Source organism: Maylandia zebra, linkage group LG8 (assembly GCF_041146795.1).
Source record: "Maylandia zebra isolate NMK-2024a linkage group LG8, Mzebra_GT3a, whole genome shotgun sequence".
Lineage (NCBI taxonomy): Eukaryota > Metazoa > Chordata > Actinopteri > Cichliformes > Cichlidae > Maylandia > Maylandia zebra.
In genome coordinates, this window is record NC_135174.1 from 2202456 (window position 1) to 2221467 (window position 19012).

At 44.5% G+C, this 19012-nt stretch overlaps 1 long non-coding RNA gene across 1 annotated transcript; it reads right to left on the minus strand.

Annotated features, from left to right (window-relative positions):
* Window positions 1-5187: 5187 nt before the first annotated feature.
* Window positions 5188-5803, minus strand: LOC143419936 (uncharacterized). The gene is made up of 3 exons (XR_013099962.1): window positions 5636-5803; window positions 5424-5541; window positions 5188-5334 (listed from the first exon to the last, which is right to left on the minus strand). It is a non-coding gene; the product is annotated as an uncharacterized LOC143419936 (long non-coding RNA).
* Window positions 5804-19012: the final 13209 nt, after the last annotated feature.

Sequence of the window (19012 nt, forward strand, 5' to 3'; positions counted from 1 at the left end):
AATGCTTGTGGCATTATACTAAAAAATACTTGCTTTTGTTGAATACTTATCTATATGTCATATGATTCTTTTTTTTTTTTTCATTTTTAACAAAATTTGGAAGACTTTCAAACAAACTTTTTTCACTTTGTCATTATGAGGTATTGTGTGCAGAATTTTAAGGTGGGACACAATTTTAGTCCCTTTTGGAATAAGGCTATAACATGATGAGATACACTGTGGTATGCTTTCTGTGATTAGACATCTTCACAGTGAAGTGCTGTCCAGTGATTTCTGAATAATTTGGCTAAATCTGAGTAGACTATACTACTGAATACACCTCAGAATTCATCCTGCAACATGGTCTCTGCAGAGGACCACACACTCACACACACACACACACACACACACACACACACACACACACACACACACACACACACACACACACACACACACACACATCCCATACACAGTTGTAACTCTCACCCTGTCTCCTTGATGTGCAATTTTCCCTATGTAACAAAGTATTTTATTCTATTTGTATAGTACTTATTCTATTGCATATAGTATTGTTTCTATTTTGTATCTAAGTTTGTTATTCTGTTGATCTTATTCTATTCTGTTGTTTTTCTCTTTGTTCTCTGAATTTTTTACTGCTCTTGTACTTTCTGCCATGACCAAAAAATTCCCCACGTGTGGGACACATACATGTTTCTCTTGCATCGTGCATCCTGCTGCTTCCATCAGTATTACACTTGGGACTGGGTTCCACAGGCAACATGCCCATTACATACACATTGCCTCCAACATGTGATTTCCTTCTCCACTTCATTGTAAATCCTCTGTATTTACATACACGGAGGCATTGCTTGATTGTAGACTAGGACAATGATATGCCTACCTATCTGAGAGTGCGCTTTGTTCTCGATTTATATGAAAGGGTCATTCTTAACCAAAGAAAGATTTGTCAAGGCTAAAGGACGGGTGGACTCGAGCGCAGACTCGGAAGATCAGTTCAGTACGTTTATTTACAGTCATTAAATAATTTACAACAACCACAAATGTGACAGCGGCAATGGTGGTCCAAACATGAACTCAGGGTTGGGCTCACCACTTTCTAGGAACCTGTGCACATGGAAGGCAGAAGGTCAGAATCCACAACAGCAGAGGCAGCGCAAAAGCACACAGAGTAGCTGGAGTGAGGGTTTCAACTAAGCGTTTCAGTTTAACAGCCCAGCGAAGATTGATCCTGATGGTGGCTTCACGCAGAGCAGGTGTGCTCAGTCAAGGGCAGGGACCAGCGATGAGTTCCACCCATGAACACAGAAGCACACAAACAAACACAGAGAGATGAGACAGACAGAAACAAACAAACCCAGGGCAGAAGTCTAGGAGGACGGATAGACCCTGGCACCATTTTGGTTGTCCCCTGCGTTCTTCCAGGCCTGAATGTACAAGATAGTTTATTTAGACTCCTAAAGTTTCTGATATTTCTCTCATAGGTTTATTTAGTTTTTTAGCCTTTCACTGACATCTTTTTGGATCTCATGCTGAGAGATCCAAATAAAGGATATCTAATTTCGTTATTATCTAAATACTCTGTACTCAGCGGTGTTAACCGTGATGAAAACCACAGGTCAAAATGTGTCATTTAAGCAATAAAACTGATCTTGTCAGCCTTCAGCTTTAAAACAGAACTTAAGGTCGAACAGAGCAAGTGTTTGCTGTCTGCTCTGCTCCAGGGCCCGTCGGTCTGCCTGCAGTGAGCTCTGTATATGTGCTATAACCGGTCTATGGGCCACTGTTGCTCATGTTGTTGTTGGCCCGTGAGCCAGCTGGGGAGGAGAGCAAAGTTATAGCATACAGAGAGCTGAAGTACAGCCGTGTTAAAAACAACGAAGAGTCCACTGCAGCCACTGTCTGTGGTTTCATTTTTTATTTTTTGAAATTTTTTCGCAGTTCTCCCGTTTCCTGTGAACTCCCCAGTGACTCCCTGCTCCCTTCCAGCCCACTTGTCAACCAATCAACATTTATCAGTTGCATCTGCTTTTAATATGTACAATCAGTCACTATTGCACATTGTTGAACTGGGCAAAGAGCAAATTCCTGCACCACATTGTCAGCATTGCCAGCATTACCTGATTTGTGACGATTACAAAGGACAAATCTTAGCTTTATGTCACAGGGGCTGCTGAACATTAAGTATTTTGGCCATAAATGGAGTGATTGATATCTCATGATTTGTTATTGCCATAAGCAGAAGCAGTGGTGTGTCATGAGGGGAATCCACACATCCAAAACAAGGAAGTGAGACCGACTGATCAAAGCCAAATCATAGGTCAAAGATGATTGCAAGTTCTTACTCTCCGTTTGTGTGTATGTGGATCTATGTGTGCAAGTCAAGTATTTACAAGTCATGCTGCTAAAAATAGTCTGGTATTGTAAGATCCACGACATGTGTGAATTTGTCAAATATGTGGTCGAGCACAGAAAAAGGTGATGTTGCAAACAATGACTGGTGTGTCATAATTGCCCCTCAATAAAAGCGAGGTTGAGACAATTAGCAGCGGTCCCAAAGGTGACACTACAGAAAGGCTGAGTGGTTCATAAAAAGTCTTATTCTAGTTATGCTTTGGTTCAGCTAAATGGACTGGTTCTTATATAGCTCTTTTCTACACCTAAAGCACTTTACACAACTTGTGCACAAGCACGTTTTCTTAGTGCTTTCTAACTAACATTCACATTCATATTTCGATGGATGCATTGGAGAGCAATCTGGGGTTAGTCTCTTGCCCGAGGATATTTGGCATGCAGTCTGGGGGAAGCCAGGAATCGAACCATCAACCTTCCGATCACCTTGTGCTCTACCGCCTGAGCTACAGCCACCCCATCGTTCAGCTGTGTTTATGCCTGAAGAGGACCCACACAGGCACAGGAGGAACATGCAAACTCCACTCAAGAAGAATCAGCCAATCAAAAACTTCTTGCTCAGGCAGCACCGCTGCACCAGTGTCCCACCAACAGCCTCGTGGGTGTGCCTGCCTCCTAACCCATATTGTGTTAGTCCTTTCAAACAATGTGCATTTACACAAAGGCACAACTGACCTTGAATTCCCTGGATCCTAATGTTATTCTTATCTAAATGTTGACATTTAATCAAAATTTCGTAAAGTATTGATGTGACGAAGTATGGCTTAGTTGCCTTTGAGAAAGGGAACGTCTCTGACCAGTTGGTGCAACAGCTTGTTTTGTAACGTGGCTCACCCACGCAGACTGTTGCATGTGTGTGTGTTTATTGTTCAAAACAGCAACAGCCAGTGATGTGGAAATATTGGCTATGGATCTGTTATGGTCTCATTCACCTCGTCATCCGTCTCTTCTCTGTTTTCTCTCAGTCTCTTATAACATCAGGCCATCTCTACTAAATGACGGATCATTCCACTACAAACGCCACCTTACTGAAAGTAGACCCATTCATCAGTTCACTTTATTAGTGTGTGTGTGTGTGTGTGTGTGTGTGTGTGTGTGTGTGTGTGTGTGTTTGTGTGTGTGCATTGCTCATGTCCTAACGCTCTGAAGACAAAACTGTTTGTTTGGAGTCACTTTGTGGGAACCGCTCTGACTTATGGGGAAAGATGTAAGAAGTGATGTCAGTCATCAAATAGTCATGTTCAGGTTTCTTTTAAGTTGAAGATATATACAGATAGATGCTTAGAAGTCGTGTCAGTCACTGAAGTTCATTGGAATAAGCATTATTCAGTGTTATACAGGAGGAGCTGGCCTTTTTCTCAGCACTGTAACCAGGCTGACAAAGATCCAGAGCTCTGTCGAGCCGGACATTCTTTTAACCTTTAACTATTATTCATTTAATGAATTTCATCAGAAATAAAATGTTAACCATTAGTGAAAAACTTATTCATAACCATCCCATAGACATACCATTATATACAGCTACCTTTAATACAACTAATCTATTTAGACTTCCTGTCTCTGATTGATCTTTCAGTTTTAACTTCTGGCTAACAGGTCCCACTCTGACAACACTGCTCAAAGTTGAGTCTTTGAGCAGACTAATTAACGCTTCAGTCTTTAATATGATTAGTTTAGCTCCTTAAAAGAGTAGCTGTAAAACAGCTGATGGATCATAGGCAGAGGAACGGTTTATATGAAGAGTTTCAGAGCCCATCTGTTCATCACTTCATTTGGACTGCATCTTCTAATACATCGCAGACAACAAAGTTCATCTGAAATTCTCATCCATTTAAAAGTCTTTGTCTTCTTCTGGGAAAGTGTCATGTGACAAATCAGGGAAAAGCACCTAGTGCATGTTAAATCATAGCTCACCTAAAATATCAGTTTCAGGAAGTCTAGACTAAAGCAAAGTCTCTGAAACAGAGTTTTGTTTGTTTGTTCTTAGTCATTTCCTCTTCTCTGTTTGAATTTTGTTTAAAATTGTTGAAAATTCTAAAGACCATGGGGAAGAGTACACTGCAGGCATAAATACAAAGAAAAATATTCTGTGGATAATAATTTTCTGTATTATTAACAATACATTTTTAAAAAGAAATGCAGTAATTTAGTCAGTAATGCTGTCATTACAAAGTCTGATCTGATTACAAGTTTTATATGGGAACATTATATCTCAAATATGAAATAGAATAGAATAGAATATCCCTCACTGGGAAATCATGTGTTCCAGCAGCAAAGTGACAGGTATTTTAATATAAAATAAAAAACAGGATATAAGAGACTGTACAGGGCAATAAAAAAAATGATCAAAGACAGACAAAAAGATGCAGTGTGGAATCCGGTTGTTCAGTCTGACGTCACTAGCCGTGTCTGGGTCTAAACTCCGCTGCAGGTCCATATATCAAACATCACTATGGCATTACTGAGAGTTGAAAAACTGTCTAAAGTCTTTCATCTTTAATAAAATGATCAGCGTTCTGCTCTACCAGGTGTAACAATTGAGTTTAACATCCAGGCATCCATGAAAACGGAATTTATGACATTTAACGGAGTTAGAAGTTAGCAGGGAGTTAGCTCGCTAGCTTCTATCTAAATACAATATAGCATGTCCTGACTGCGGGGTTTTGGAAACAAATTAAAACGTACAGCTCTGTTATCACTTCCTGTTAGGTGGGCTGGATTACACAGATGGATTACGTGGCAGAAACACACACGGACGCAGAATAGTTAGTGATGCAAGTTTTTATATACACGAGTAAGGGGGAATATTTACAAGGGAAGGGGCTATATACAGTGATAAATAAAAATGTGCCAGGAGGTAAACACCGAGGCGATGAGACGGAGCCGAAGCATGCAGGTAGGCAGCAGACGCACCGGAGCTACCTGACAACAGGGAACAAAACAGGGCTTATGACATACCGTTGATAGCCGAACGTTAAACACAAGTGGACGGAGAGAGTTGGAGAGCTTACTTGACCACCCAAACCACAGCCGCTGCGGTGAACGCCGCCTGATGGTACGTAGCACTCCGTCGCGGATCCACAATAGTCAACACAAAATCCTAGGTAGGCGGGCAGGCGATGGAACAGGCTAAGACAAAGAAAAGTAGGCGAAACGTGGATCCTTTAAAACATACAGCTCCACAGCGTAAAATCAACAGATGCAGCCTGTGCTGACTAGTTACCACTTGTGACAGCGACAATACTCCGACACCAGACGTCCGTGACTCAGCTCCCTAAGAGCGCTCACTGATGACGTCCGATGCGTCGCAGGTGTGTTGGAATGCCATCAAGCCCAGCCTCGCCTACCTATAACCAAAAAGGAAAACAAAACCCAAACAACAACAATACACCTACCCACCACCTCCTAACAGTATCCCCCCCTCAAGGAACGCCACCCGGCGGTCCTCCAGGCTTGTCAGGATGCCTTCTGTAAAAATCCACAATAAGCGCCGGGTCCACAATGAAGGCCCTAGAGACCCAGGAGCGCTCCTCCGGGCCATACCCCTCCCAGTCCACCAGAAACTGGAAACCTCGGCCACGACGGCGCACATCCAGCAGCCGCCGGACCGAATAGACAGGACCCCCGTCCACCACCCGGGCGGGCGGAGGAGGTTTCACGGGTGGGCACAGCGGGCTGCGAGAGACTGGCTGCAGTTGAGAAACATGGAACGTAGGATGAATCCTCATGGAAGCCGGTAGTTGCAGCCTCACAGAAACAGGATTGATGATGCGTTGGATGGTGAAAGGACCCAGGAAGCGAGGGGCAAGCTTCTTGGCCACGCACTTCAAAGGAACATTCGCAGAGGACAGCCAAACCTGTTGGCCCACGGATGACAAGCAAAACGAGACGCGTGCACCCAGTGCAAGACACGCGCGCGCACGGCCACCGGAACAAACAGTTTACCCAGCGGGCCCGAACCCGGGTCCGGATCCTGCCGCTGCGCCTGGCGCACCAAGCTCTCGATCTCCCATGTCACGGCCCCCACCACGCAAGACGAGGGGATGATCGGAACCACCCCCGTGGACTCAGACGCGGGGGAAAACTGACGGGACAGAGCGCCCAGCTTAACATTGCGAGAACCCGGGCGAAACGAGATCGTAAAATGGAACCGGCTAAAAAACAGCTGCCACCTGGCCTGCCGGGAGTTAAGCCGCTTCGCACTCCGAATATAAGAGAGGTTCTTATGGTCCGTCCAAACCACAAACGGCTGTTCCGCCCCCTCCAACCAGTGACGCCACTCCTCCAAAGCCAGCTTAACCGCCAGCAGCTCACGATTACCCACGTCATAGTTCCGCTCAGCCGGAGAAAACCGCCGCGAAAAAAATGCGCACGGATGGAGACGGCCATCATCGGGCGAGCGCTGCGACAACACCGCCCCCGCACCCACATCAGAAGCATCCACCTCCACCACAAACTGTCTGGCACCATCCGGGTGGGCGAGAATGGGCGCGGAACAAAACAACTCCTTCAACCGAGCAAACGCCTGCTCGGCCTCAGGAGACCAACTGAAAACACGAGCCGAGGACGTAAGCCGGGTGAGCGGAAGGGTGATCTGACTGAAGTTCTTAATAAATCGGCGATAAAAATTAGCAAACCCCAAAAACCTCTGCAGGTGTTTGCGCGAGGAAGGAGTCGGCCAATCAGCAATCGCCCTGATTTTGCCAGGATCCGGCCCCACCCGTCCCCTAGCAAGGACATAGCCCAGGAACGACACAGAATGAGCATGAAACTCACACTTCTCCGCTTTCACAAAAAGTTTGTTTTCCAGGAGGCGCTGCAAAACGCTGCGCACCTGCTGAACACGGTCCTCAAACGACCGCGAAAAAATAAGGATGTCATCCAAATAAACGAACACACACCGATTCAAAAAGTCCCGAAGCACATCATTAATCAATGCCTGAAACACTGCCGGCGCATTCGTCAGGCCAAAAGGCATTACCAAGTATTCGTAATGTCCACGGTGAGTGTTAAAGGCCGTTTTCCACTCATCTCCCTGGCGCATGCGCACCAGATGGTACGCATTGCGAAGGTCCAGCTTCGTAAAAATGACCGCGTCCTGTAAAGGTTCAAAAGCAGAAGAGATCAGTGGTAGAGGATATTTGTTCTTCACAGTAATGTCATTAAGACCCCGAAAATCAATACAGGGTCGGAGAGATCCATCCTTCTTATCCACAAAGAAAAAACCCGCCGCCAACGGCGAAGACGACGGACGAATCAGGCCCGCCTCCAGCGACTCCGTAATATACCTCTCCATGGCTGCCTTCTCTGGACCAGAAAGGTTATACAGCCGGCTGGTGGGCAAAGGAGCTCCAGGTAACAGTTCAATGCCACAATCATAAGGACGATGGGGGGGAAGCGAGAGCGCACAGCGTTTACTGAAAACCGCCCCCAGATCATGATATTGTTCAGGTACAGACGACAGATCCACCTCCTCGGGCGCCAGCTTAGACGAGCAGACAGGCGAAGGCGGAAGAGCAGACTGTAAACAGTGAGACAAGCAGTGGCTACTCCAACTCTCAATGCGACAGGAGGACCAATTGACATGAGGATTATGACGCTCGAACCACGGATAACCTAAAACGATGGGAGACTCCGGGGAGGAAAAAACAAAAAAACGAAGAACCTCACGATGATTACCAGAAAGAATCAACGAAACCGGTTCAGTCTCATGAGTGACGGAGGGCAGTAACTGACCGGTGAGAGCCACAACAGAGACGGGAACCTGCAAGGGTTTAGTCACAATCCCGAGGCGCCTCGTGAGACCGCCGTCAATAAAATTCTGCTCAGCGCCAGAATCCAAAAGTGCGTTAGTAGAGAAAGCGCCAGACGCGGCGTTCACGATAGCAGGAAGCTGCATGCGGGGAATTTGGGAAAGAGAGGAAGTACCACCCACCAGCACCCCCACAGTTACTGGTGGGCACCGCCTTTTGACCGCAACGGGCAGGTGGACACAAAATGGCCCGACTGGCCACAATACAAACACAACCGTCCCTCAAACCGCCTCCGACGCTCCTCCAGCGTCAGCCGTGTACGACCCAACTGCATAGGCTCCTCAGCGGCGGACGCCGGAGGAGACCGTGCGCGGGCCGGAACGGGAGGAGAAGGACGGAATATTGTGCGCACCGCGGCGCGCTCAGCACTCCCAGCACAGACCCGGCCACCCCTCTCCCTCTCACGCTCGCGAAGGCGATTATCGATACGAATAGCCAGATTAACTAGAGCCTCGAAACTCTCCGGTTCGTCACGAGTGGCGAGCTCATCCTTCATGCGATCGTCCAATCCAATGACGAAAGCCCCGCGCAACGCGTCCTCACCCCACCCCGTCTCCGCGGCTTTAACCCGGAAATCAATAGAAAACTCCGCCACCGACCGGCCCCCTTGGCGGAGCCCGTGCAATTGCCGCGCGGCCTCATCCGAGCGCAGGGGGTGGTGAAATACCGCCTTAAAATCCCGAACAAACTGCTCATACGTGACAGTCTCCACGGGATGCAGAGCGAGATAAGACTCTGCCCAGTCCAAAGCACGATCACGAAGGGCACCGATAACATGAGAAATCTTAACAGCATCATTGGAAAACGCTTGGGGATATCGCTGAAAAAGCAGAGAAACCTGAATCAAAAAACCCCCGCAACGGCCCAACTCTCCCGTAAAAGGCACCAGAGCCGGGGGAGCGGGGTCACGAACAGAGCCCACACTCAGTGAGGCAGACGGAACGGGCGGGGGAGCAGGAACAGCGGGAGCAGTAGGAGGAACTAACCGAGCCAAAGTCTCTTGAATGGCCGACAGGGTCTCATTGACCCGGCCTGCCCATTGCTCGGACGCCGCCAACTGCCGAGACAAACTAGACAGAGACTCCTCGTGTTTCTGGAGTAAATCGCCGGACGCGGGACCTGTGTGTTCTGCCGAATCCATCAAAAATGGTCGGAGTATTCTGTTAGGTGGGCTGGATTACACAGATGGATTACGTGGCAGAAACACACACGGACGCAGAATAGTTAGTGATGCAAGTTTTTATATACACGAGTAAGGGGGAATATTTACAAGGGAAGGGGCTATATACAGTGATAAATAAAAATGTGCCAGGAGGTAAACACCGAGGCGATGAGACGGAGCCGAAGCATGCAGGTAGGCAGCAGACGCACCGGAGCTACCTGACAACAGGGAACAAAACAGGGCTTATGACATACCGTTGATAGCCGAACGTTAAACACAAGTGGACGGAGAGAGTTGGAGAGCTTACTTGACCACCCAAACCACAGCCGCTGCGGTGAACGCCGCCTGATGGTACGTAGCACTCCGTCGCGGATCCACAATAGTCAACACAAAATCCTAGGTAGGCGGGCAGGCAATGGAACAGGCTAAGACAAAGAAAAGTAGGCGAAACGTGGATCCTTTAAAACATACAGCTCCACAGCGTAAAATCAACAGATGCAGCCTGTGCTGACTAGTTACCACTTGTGACAGCGACAATACTCCGACACCAGACGTCCGTGACTCAGCTCCCTAAGAGCGCTCACTGATGACGTCCGATGCGTCGCAGGTGTGTTGGAATGCCATCAAGCCCAGCCTCGCCTACCTATAACCAAAAAGGAAAACAAAACCCAAACAACAACAATACACCTACCCACCACCTCCTAACACTTCCAACATAAATGAAGACAGAAAACTAAACAGCAGTGACGTTTGTAGGTAGAGCTGGGCGATATGAGATTTTTTCATATCACGATATGTTTTTTTCATTTCAGGCGATAACGATATCTATCACGATATAAGCCAAATAACTATATTTGTAAGATTTAAATGTGCCGTTGCTCACAAGTAAAATGTGAAATAATCAGCAGCTTGTTTTTAAATATTTATTTCCCATAATAAGTTCAACAGGGTAGATGTACTTAAGGAACATGAGACTTTTTCAGATAAATAAAGGCAAATATTGCAAACTACACAAAAGGCAGCCGCTAAAGCGTTTAAGTTTCAAAATAGAACAAATGAAACAGACTAAATTGTCAATTCCACTTAGAAACAAAATATTAATTCTAAAAATAAATCTTAGTTTGTTTTACAGAATAACAGACAAAACTGACTAACTTTTGTTAATATCAAATAAACTGAGAACTAAAAGGAAATTCTCAATCTCTCCTTGTTGTATAGCTGAGCTTTTCAAACAGTTGTAACAGTTACTTTAGTCTGACAAAAGCCGAATGATGAATTAGCGCTTCCAGTCAGAGACTGAGGCTACGTCCACACGTACACGGGTATTTTTGAAAACGGAGATTTTCCGTTTTCGTTTTAAAAATAATCCCGTCCACACATAAAGGCAGAAATGAAGGAAAACGCTGCTATGAACATGCCAAAGCAGCAGGTGGCGCTAGATTCCTAACCGTGCAGAAATGTTGGCCAATCAGAAGTCTAGAAGCCTCGGTGGGAAAAAGTAAACAAAGCTGGGGCATAGAAGCAGAACCGAGTCGTATGTGTGGAGGGACAGTAACTGTGTGTATATGTGAGCATTTAAACACTGCAGAGAGTAGAATTAACAGTAACAGTATTGTAGAAATTCATTTCACCGAAACAATAACGTGGCGCACAGTGTGCATGCACCAGTTTATTGTATTTCCAGACTTGCTTTCGGCACAATTTACAGTGCACGCTACTCTGTTTTTTGTCAGACTTGAAATAGCCGAAATACCTTCACACTACGGAACTTCTATGGCTCTTCCGTTCGACAATCTCTCCGGCATTGGAACCATCATCTGTTTTCTCTTCGGTCACGCTCGGTTGATTTTTCTAGTCGGCACACTGATTTCCTCCATTACGCGCTGGCTCCATTACCCGCTGGCTGCTTCCCAAACAAACACACGTGCGGCTTGGCACTTGTGCTGTACGTAACAAGTCACGCGACGTGACGCTGCGGCTGTGATTGGTTCGGCTCTGCGCTACTGAATTTGGATCGGCTGACCTTTTTTTTTTTTTTTTAAGAGGACAAGAGCGGCGAGGTCTATCGCGATAGCTTAATTTCTCTATCGAGTAAAAGTTATATCGCGATACATATCGTTATCGTTCTATCGCCCAGCTCTATTTGTAGGGTTACTGAAGTTGGGCTAGCTGGTATATAATGATGTGCTACGTGACCGCTAGCGACACAGCTATGTTAGCATAATATAAACAAGCTAACTTTTTTTCCACTGGATAAAAGTTAACGTGAGTGTTCTCGGTGGTCAGGAACAAATGTAATCGCATGGCAGGATGCTGTAAACGGACCAAACTTCAGCCAGGAGAACAACTGAGATAATCCATCCACAATACGAGGTTAGTCATTCATATACTGCTGCATGGGCTGGGCTGTAGTTACATCCTAAGGTTTTAAAAACTGAGCTTAAATAAATGATTAGCGGTAATAAAAGCCGAGGGAGGTCAACAGTGATCACTGACTGTTTTAGGAGCTTTTTGAGATCAAATAGAAGAAAATACAAAACATTAAACATGTTAACAACACAAAAGCCATATTAAACGCAGACTACTTTAGGCCCGGAAGTAGGATTCGTCACGTCATCACTTAACAACCGGATTGTAAGGTAGACCCTACAATAATACATACAGAGAAAACCCCAACAGTCATATGACCCCCTATGAGCAAGCACTTTGGCGACAGTGGGAAGGAAAAACTCCCTTTTAACAGGAAGAAACCTCCAGCAGAACCAGGCTCAGGGAGGGGCGGGGCCATCTGCTGCTGGGGAGAGAGAAGGAAGACAGGATAAAGACATGCTGTGGAAGAGAGACAGAGATTAATAGCAGGTATAATAATTTAAAAACTGTATTTTATGGGTTTATGTTTGTCAAATATTACACTCTGTGTCCATGTATGCTCAATGTATGTATTATTTGCATCATGAGTAGATCTTATTCTAAGATGCTACGACTACTACTAAAAATCATTATAATCATAATATGCAATGCCATAGTTGTCATGTATTGATATGGCTATGTCTTAAGGTGATGACCTTTGAACCGGATGTTGTTGTCCGAGGGAAGCCCCGTTAAGTGGCTAGTTGTAAGATGGACAGTGTTCAATAAAGCAACATAAAGACCGTGCTTTATGTCCTGATTCAATTCAGAGTGCTCTGCCTAATTTAGTAATAAGGTGAGCATACAACAATGGCGACGAGGACGACACGGACCTGGATTTGTTTTTGTGAGAAGTAGACCCAGCGGCGGCACGGTGTTAGCGAAAAAAAAACTTGTGGGCTAACATGGAAAAGTCGGGTATTCAACCGTTCGCCTGTTACACGGATCCAGCTACGCTCGGACCGAGATGGACGCGCTGGTTAACATCCTTCGAGTTGTTTGCTGATGGGAAAGGTCTTATTTTGACGGATGATGCTACAGACGCGATCAGACAGCGGAGACGCGCTCTTCTACTGCACATGGCCGGACAGGACGTGCAGGACGTCTTCTCCACTCTACCACAGACGGGAGAGGCAAAGGATTACAGCGCTGCGGTGACTGCGCTCAACACTTACTTTGTTCCTCAAGTGAATGCAGCATACGCACGCCAAACTTTCCACAAATTGTCCCAAACACCAGGTGAGACTGTGCAACAATTTTGTACACGTTTGAGGCTGTGACTTTCAAGCTGACAATGATAACCAGATACGGGACGCTATCCTGAGTAAATGCACTTCTGAATATGTACGGAGAAAGCTGCTTGAGGAGGGTCCAGGCTTAACTCTAAATCGCACGTTAGAGGTGGCTTCACACTGTGAACATGTGGAGGAGCAGATGGCGGCGATGAGCGTCACCGGGGAAAAGAAAGGAGAGGACACGGTCAGCCGGATTTTTACAGCAAAGAAAGAGAAGAACAACAGACCAAAAGGAAAAATGAAAGATGATAACAAAACAGAAAGACAGTGTTACAGGTGTGGTTATACTGACCACATGGGCAATGATCCCAAATGCCCAGCACGAGGACAAACATGTCACAACTGTAATGGTAAGGACCACTTTTCAAAAATGTGTCGTACAAAAAGACAAAAGAAACAAAATGTGAATGCTGTTGAACAAGATGATTATGCATTTACTGTAAATGATGATAATATACCTGAGAAACTTACCTTTTCTGTTGGGGGAATAGAGTTGAAAATGTTAGTTGACTCTGGAGCTACAAGTAATGTGATGGGAGAAAACATATGGGAAAAGCTAAAAGCTGAAAAGATAAAATGTCACTCATATGTACCCAAAGAGCAGAGGAATTTATATGCATATTCCTCAGCACAGGCACTCATGGTTAAAGGCGCATTCAGATGTGAAATCAAGATTGGTGACAGGACTGAAGAGGCTGAATTTATTGTGATTAGAGGTAATGGTGAACCACTCCTGGGGAAAAAGACTGCCATAAAGTTAGGAGTGTTGAAAATAGGTGAAAATGTGGCGGCTGTCACAGATTTAAAGCACACTCTTAAAGAAAAGTATCCAAAAGTGTTCAAAGGAGTAGGAAAGCTAAACACCAAACAGATCAGCCTGTACATTGATCCAAATGTGAAACCAGTAGCACAGCCACTGAGGCGCATACCTTATCATTTGAGGGATGCAGTGGAGAAAAAGATCAATGAACTAATCGACATGGACATTATAGAACGTGTAGAAGGACCTACACCTTGGGTAAATCCTGTAGTGGTACTCCCAAAGAAATGTGACAAAGATATCAGAATGTGCTTAGACATGAGAAAAGCAAATGAGGCAATAATCAGGGAAAGATACCCCATACCCACTGTGGATGAAATCTTGCAAGGACTAAACGGCTCTGCAATCTTCACCAAACTCGATCTCAAGTGGGGATACCATCAGCTAGAGCTTACCCCGGAGTCAAGAGAGATAACTACATTTGCAGTGCACAACGGAGTATACCGGTACAAAAGGCTAATATTTGGAGTCTCATCAGCTAGTGAGCAATATCAGCATGAGATTGCCAATGCACTAGCTGGCATTGAAGGAGTTGAGAACATTTCAGATGACGTAATCATACACGCGCCAGACCAAGAAACACATGATAAGCGCCTGCATGCTGTGATGAAGAGACTCTCTGACTGTGGCCTGACACTAAACTCAGAGAAGTGTTAGTTCAACATGGACAGACTCGTGTTCATGGGAATACTGCTGACACAGAAAGGCATCGGCCCGACTGAAGAAAGAGTGAGAGCTGTGGTGGAAGCCCGAGAACCAAAGAATGCTACTGAGGTGAGAAGCTTTCTTGGACTGGTAGGCTTCAGTAGCAGGTTCATACCACAGTTTGCTACACTCTCTGAACCACTAAGACGTTTAACTCGAAAAGAAACTATGTTTACATTCGGGCCAGAACAAAAGCAAGCATTTGAAAGACTAAAGACTGAGTTAGCCAGAGCAGGTACCCTAGCCTATTTTGACAAAGAAGCCCCAACCAGAGTCATAGCAGATGCAAGCCCTGTAGGCTTGGGCGCAGTGCTAATACAAATACAGAACGGAGAAGAGGTACCAGTGTGCTACGTAAGTCGGAGTTTAACAGACTGTGAGCGAAGATATTCTCAAACAGAAAGAGAAGCCCTAGCACTGGTATGGGCATGTGAGAGACTACATCCATATGTGTATGGCAGGAAGTTTGACCTCATCACAGACCACAAGCCATTAGAGGTCATATACAGCCAGAAATCTAAACCTTGTGCACGCATAGAAAGATGGGTTCTCAGACTGCAACCATATGACTTTAAAGTAGTGCACATTGCGGGAAAGCAAAACATTGCGGATTCACTGTCAAGACTGCTGGCTGGCACCACGTCAAAAGAGACACATAAGCATGAATCTGAAGAATACGTGAGATTTGTTGCAGTTAATGCTACTCCAAAAGCACTCACAACAAGAGAGGTTGAAGAAGCCTCTGCTACAGACTCAGAATTAACAGAAGTGCGAAGAGCTATTGAAAATGGACACTTTGAAAAATGCAAAACATATGCACCCATTGCAAATGAACTGTGTGTCATCGGCTACATAGTTTTGCGGGGAACTCGCATTGTATTGCCAGAAAACCTCAGAGCTCAAGCACTGTCACTAGCTCATGAAGGACATTTAGGAATTGTTGGAACCAAACAGCATCTCAGAACAAACGTTTGGTGGCCAGGGATGGACAAAGCTGCAGAAAAGTTTTGTAAAGCTTGTCACGGATGTCAAATAGTAGCCAGACCAGATCCACCTGAACCACTGAGAAACACACTTTTACCAGATGGACCATGGCAAGATGTGGCGGTAGACTTACTGGGACCGCTACCTTCGAACCACTCAATACTTGTACTGATAGATTACTACAGTCGGTACTATGAGTATGATGTAATGTCATCTACAACTGCTGAAAAAGTCATTGACTCTATTGACTGTATATTTAGCAGACATGGGCTACCAGTTACAATCAAATCTGATAACGGCCCACAGTTCAAATCTGAGCTGTTCAGAGAATATTGTGAAACTAATGGAATCAAACATATAAGAACTACACCAAAATGGGCTCAAGCAAATGGAGAAGTGGAACGGCAAAATGCATCATTGATGAAAAGAATCAGGATCGCACAAGCCGAAGGACTTGACTGGAAACGAGAGCTAAGAAAATATGTAACAGTGTATCGCAGCATTGAACATCCAACCACGGGCAAAAGTCCAGCAGAACTACTGTTCAACCGCAAAATGAGAGGAAAGTTACCGAACATCAGTGAGGCAAAAACAACGGAGTTGGACATGCGTGACAGAGACGCTGAACAGAAAGGAAAATCAAAGATTTATGCTGATGAACGAAGGGGAGCTGAGTATTCAAAAGTTGACTCGGGAGACACAGTGCTGGTTCAACAAGACAAAGTGGACAAGTTTACAACACCATTCAACGCAACACCACACAAAGTTGTAAGCAGAACTGGAAACCAAGTCATTATTGAATCACCAGCAGCTCGCTATCACCCGAATACCACACATGTGAAGAAATACGAGACAAATGAGACCAGAGAAGGAGACTATGACACAATACCTGAAAGGGAGGAAGGTGAAACACCCACAAAGACTGACACCTTCACTCCAACACCACAAGAGGGCTCCCAGGGGCCCGAGAGACCAAGTAGATCACAGAGGGCTAAAAAGATACCCGAGAGGTTTCGTGATTTTGTGGTGAAATGAACTATAATATGTTAAGGTGAAGAGGTAACTTAAAGTTGGCAAGTTTCAAGTTCATATGTGTATGTCGACATGTATATATTGAAAAAAGAAAGGTACATGTGTGGTGAGACAGTTAGATTATATAATTGTTAGAAAGTAAGACAAGAAGAATGTTCAGTGTTGAAAAAAAAAAAAAAAAGACATCAAAGTTATTACAACTAAAGTTTGAGTCTAAGGAAAAGGGGGATGTCATGTATTGATATGGCTATGTCTTAAGGTGATGACCTTTGAACCGGATGTTGTTGTCCGAGGGAAGCCCCGTTAAGTGGCTAGTTGTAAGATGGACAGTGTTCAATAAAGCAACATAAAGACCGTGCTTTATGTCCTGATTCAATTCAGAGTGCTCTGCCTAATTTAGTAATAAGGTGAGCATACAACAATAGTGTTTACGCCCTTTTTGCACTGATTCTGAAGCTGCAGGTTTTATCTCTCTCCAAACAATATTGACCGAACCAGCAGCAAAAGAAGCAGCAAACTACGCTTCACAAAAACATCGTCATGACTTCACTCTGACTTTTTCTGTTTTGCTTCCACCAGGATAAAAATCACACTTCATGTAGAGCTCTCTCTCTCTGTCTGTAGTTTCCCGTCTAAAAATCTGTTTTCTACATTATTCGCTTGCTTATTGCACAAGTTGTTTATGGAATATGGAAATGTACTGATGCATGATCTGAATTATAATATTTCTGACTGTCTGAGGCAAAATTTCCCCGATTCCAATCAAATCGAATCGAACTGAATTGAATTGAATCGAATCGATTCGGGACCTTGTGAATCGGAATCAAATCGATTCTAGAAATCAGTGATGATACCCAGCCCTAACTTCAATAGTGGACCAGATAATGTCAGACTTCCACCAGAATAGTGTAACCGGTGATACGAGCACCAAATTTGGCACAATTGTGGACGTTTGTATACTTATTAATTTTGCATGATTAGCCACATGAAAATGTTGCCATTTTTCAAAATAGCAGCCGTTATAAACCATGAAAAATTAGTTTTTGCATTTAATTGGAATGTAATTTACATATTTTCATCATCTTGGTGTTAGTTTGTATGTTATGAAGCATACTGATATATAATTGTTGCTATTCATGATAACCTACAAGTGATTTATTTTGTACTTTCATCACATTATTATGTTAGTAGTTCTAGTCACCCCCGCAAAGGAGGTTCTGTTTTTGGTAGCGTTTGTGAGCGTGCCATGCTGTATGTAAACACGATAGCTCAAAGTTTTAAATGAGTTCTGATAAAACTTTGTTTACTTGACCTCGCTGTCCACTCCTACTGTCATGAGGTGCTGGCAGGCAGGGAGTGGATCTGTAATGCAGGACTCAGCAAACAGAGATCAAACTGAAAATCACACGTTTATTGCTGATGAAAAACAAAAGCAAAACTACACTTGAGCATGGAAGAATAGGCAAATAACTACAAACTGACAACAACATGCTAAGCTAAGCAACAGACAAACACAACACCCACAATGAACGAGAACATCACATCAAACAGGAGACTGATTACTGGAGTGGAAACACATGGGAACACAGCTGAACAAAAGCATAACTAACGACACAGGAACCCCAAACCTGAACATCACTCACACTAGGAAGGAGACTATCAAACAAAACAGGAAGTAACACTAACACACAAACAGACTTGGACTAAGACATGTGAACTTGACCCTGGGACAGGGGATAAGGGGACATAATGTGACTAGGGCTATATTTTCATAAAATGTCTTATCCTTAATAGTGCTCAAAAAGATATGGCTATATGGGGAATGTAAATATCACATTATATCATGCATATCAAAACCTCTAATCTCAGTTTTTAAATTTCACATCTGCTTTTCTTTCAAGTTGACCCCAAAATGTGTCTTTTTCTGCAATATAAACTTGTTAAAATATGTTTAAAGAGAACAAAGAAAAGAAAATGAATATATACAAAATACAATACTATTCCCTGTACAGTAATTACTGCCCCGAGAGTGAGTTGCCTTGGTAAAGGTTTGCACTCTCAGAGTACTTCTTGTTTATTGCATGTGGTTACCTGTTTATACACCTCCTGTAGTGCATGGAGTGTATGAGCTGGTAGAGCTGGTGCCTTTGTTTCAGCATGTCCTATCACCCATAGCTGCATGCCAGTGTGGATGCAACCATGAGTGCAGGGCAGAATGCTATTGACATTGACTTGCTTGCACTGCACTGTGCAGCTGCACTTGTAATTTGCAGTGAACACTGACTTGCTTCCACTGGTGCATTTCCTCTATTTTGTTTCCTGCCGTTCTATTAATGAAATGTTTTTGCTTCTTGCAACAATCTGTTGATCGGTTAAAAAG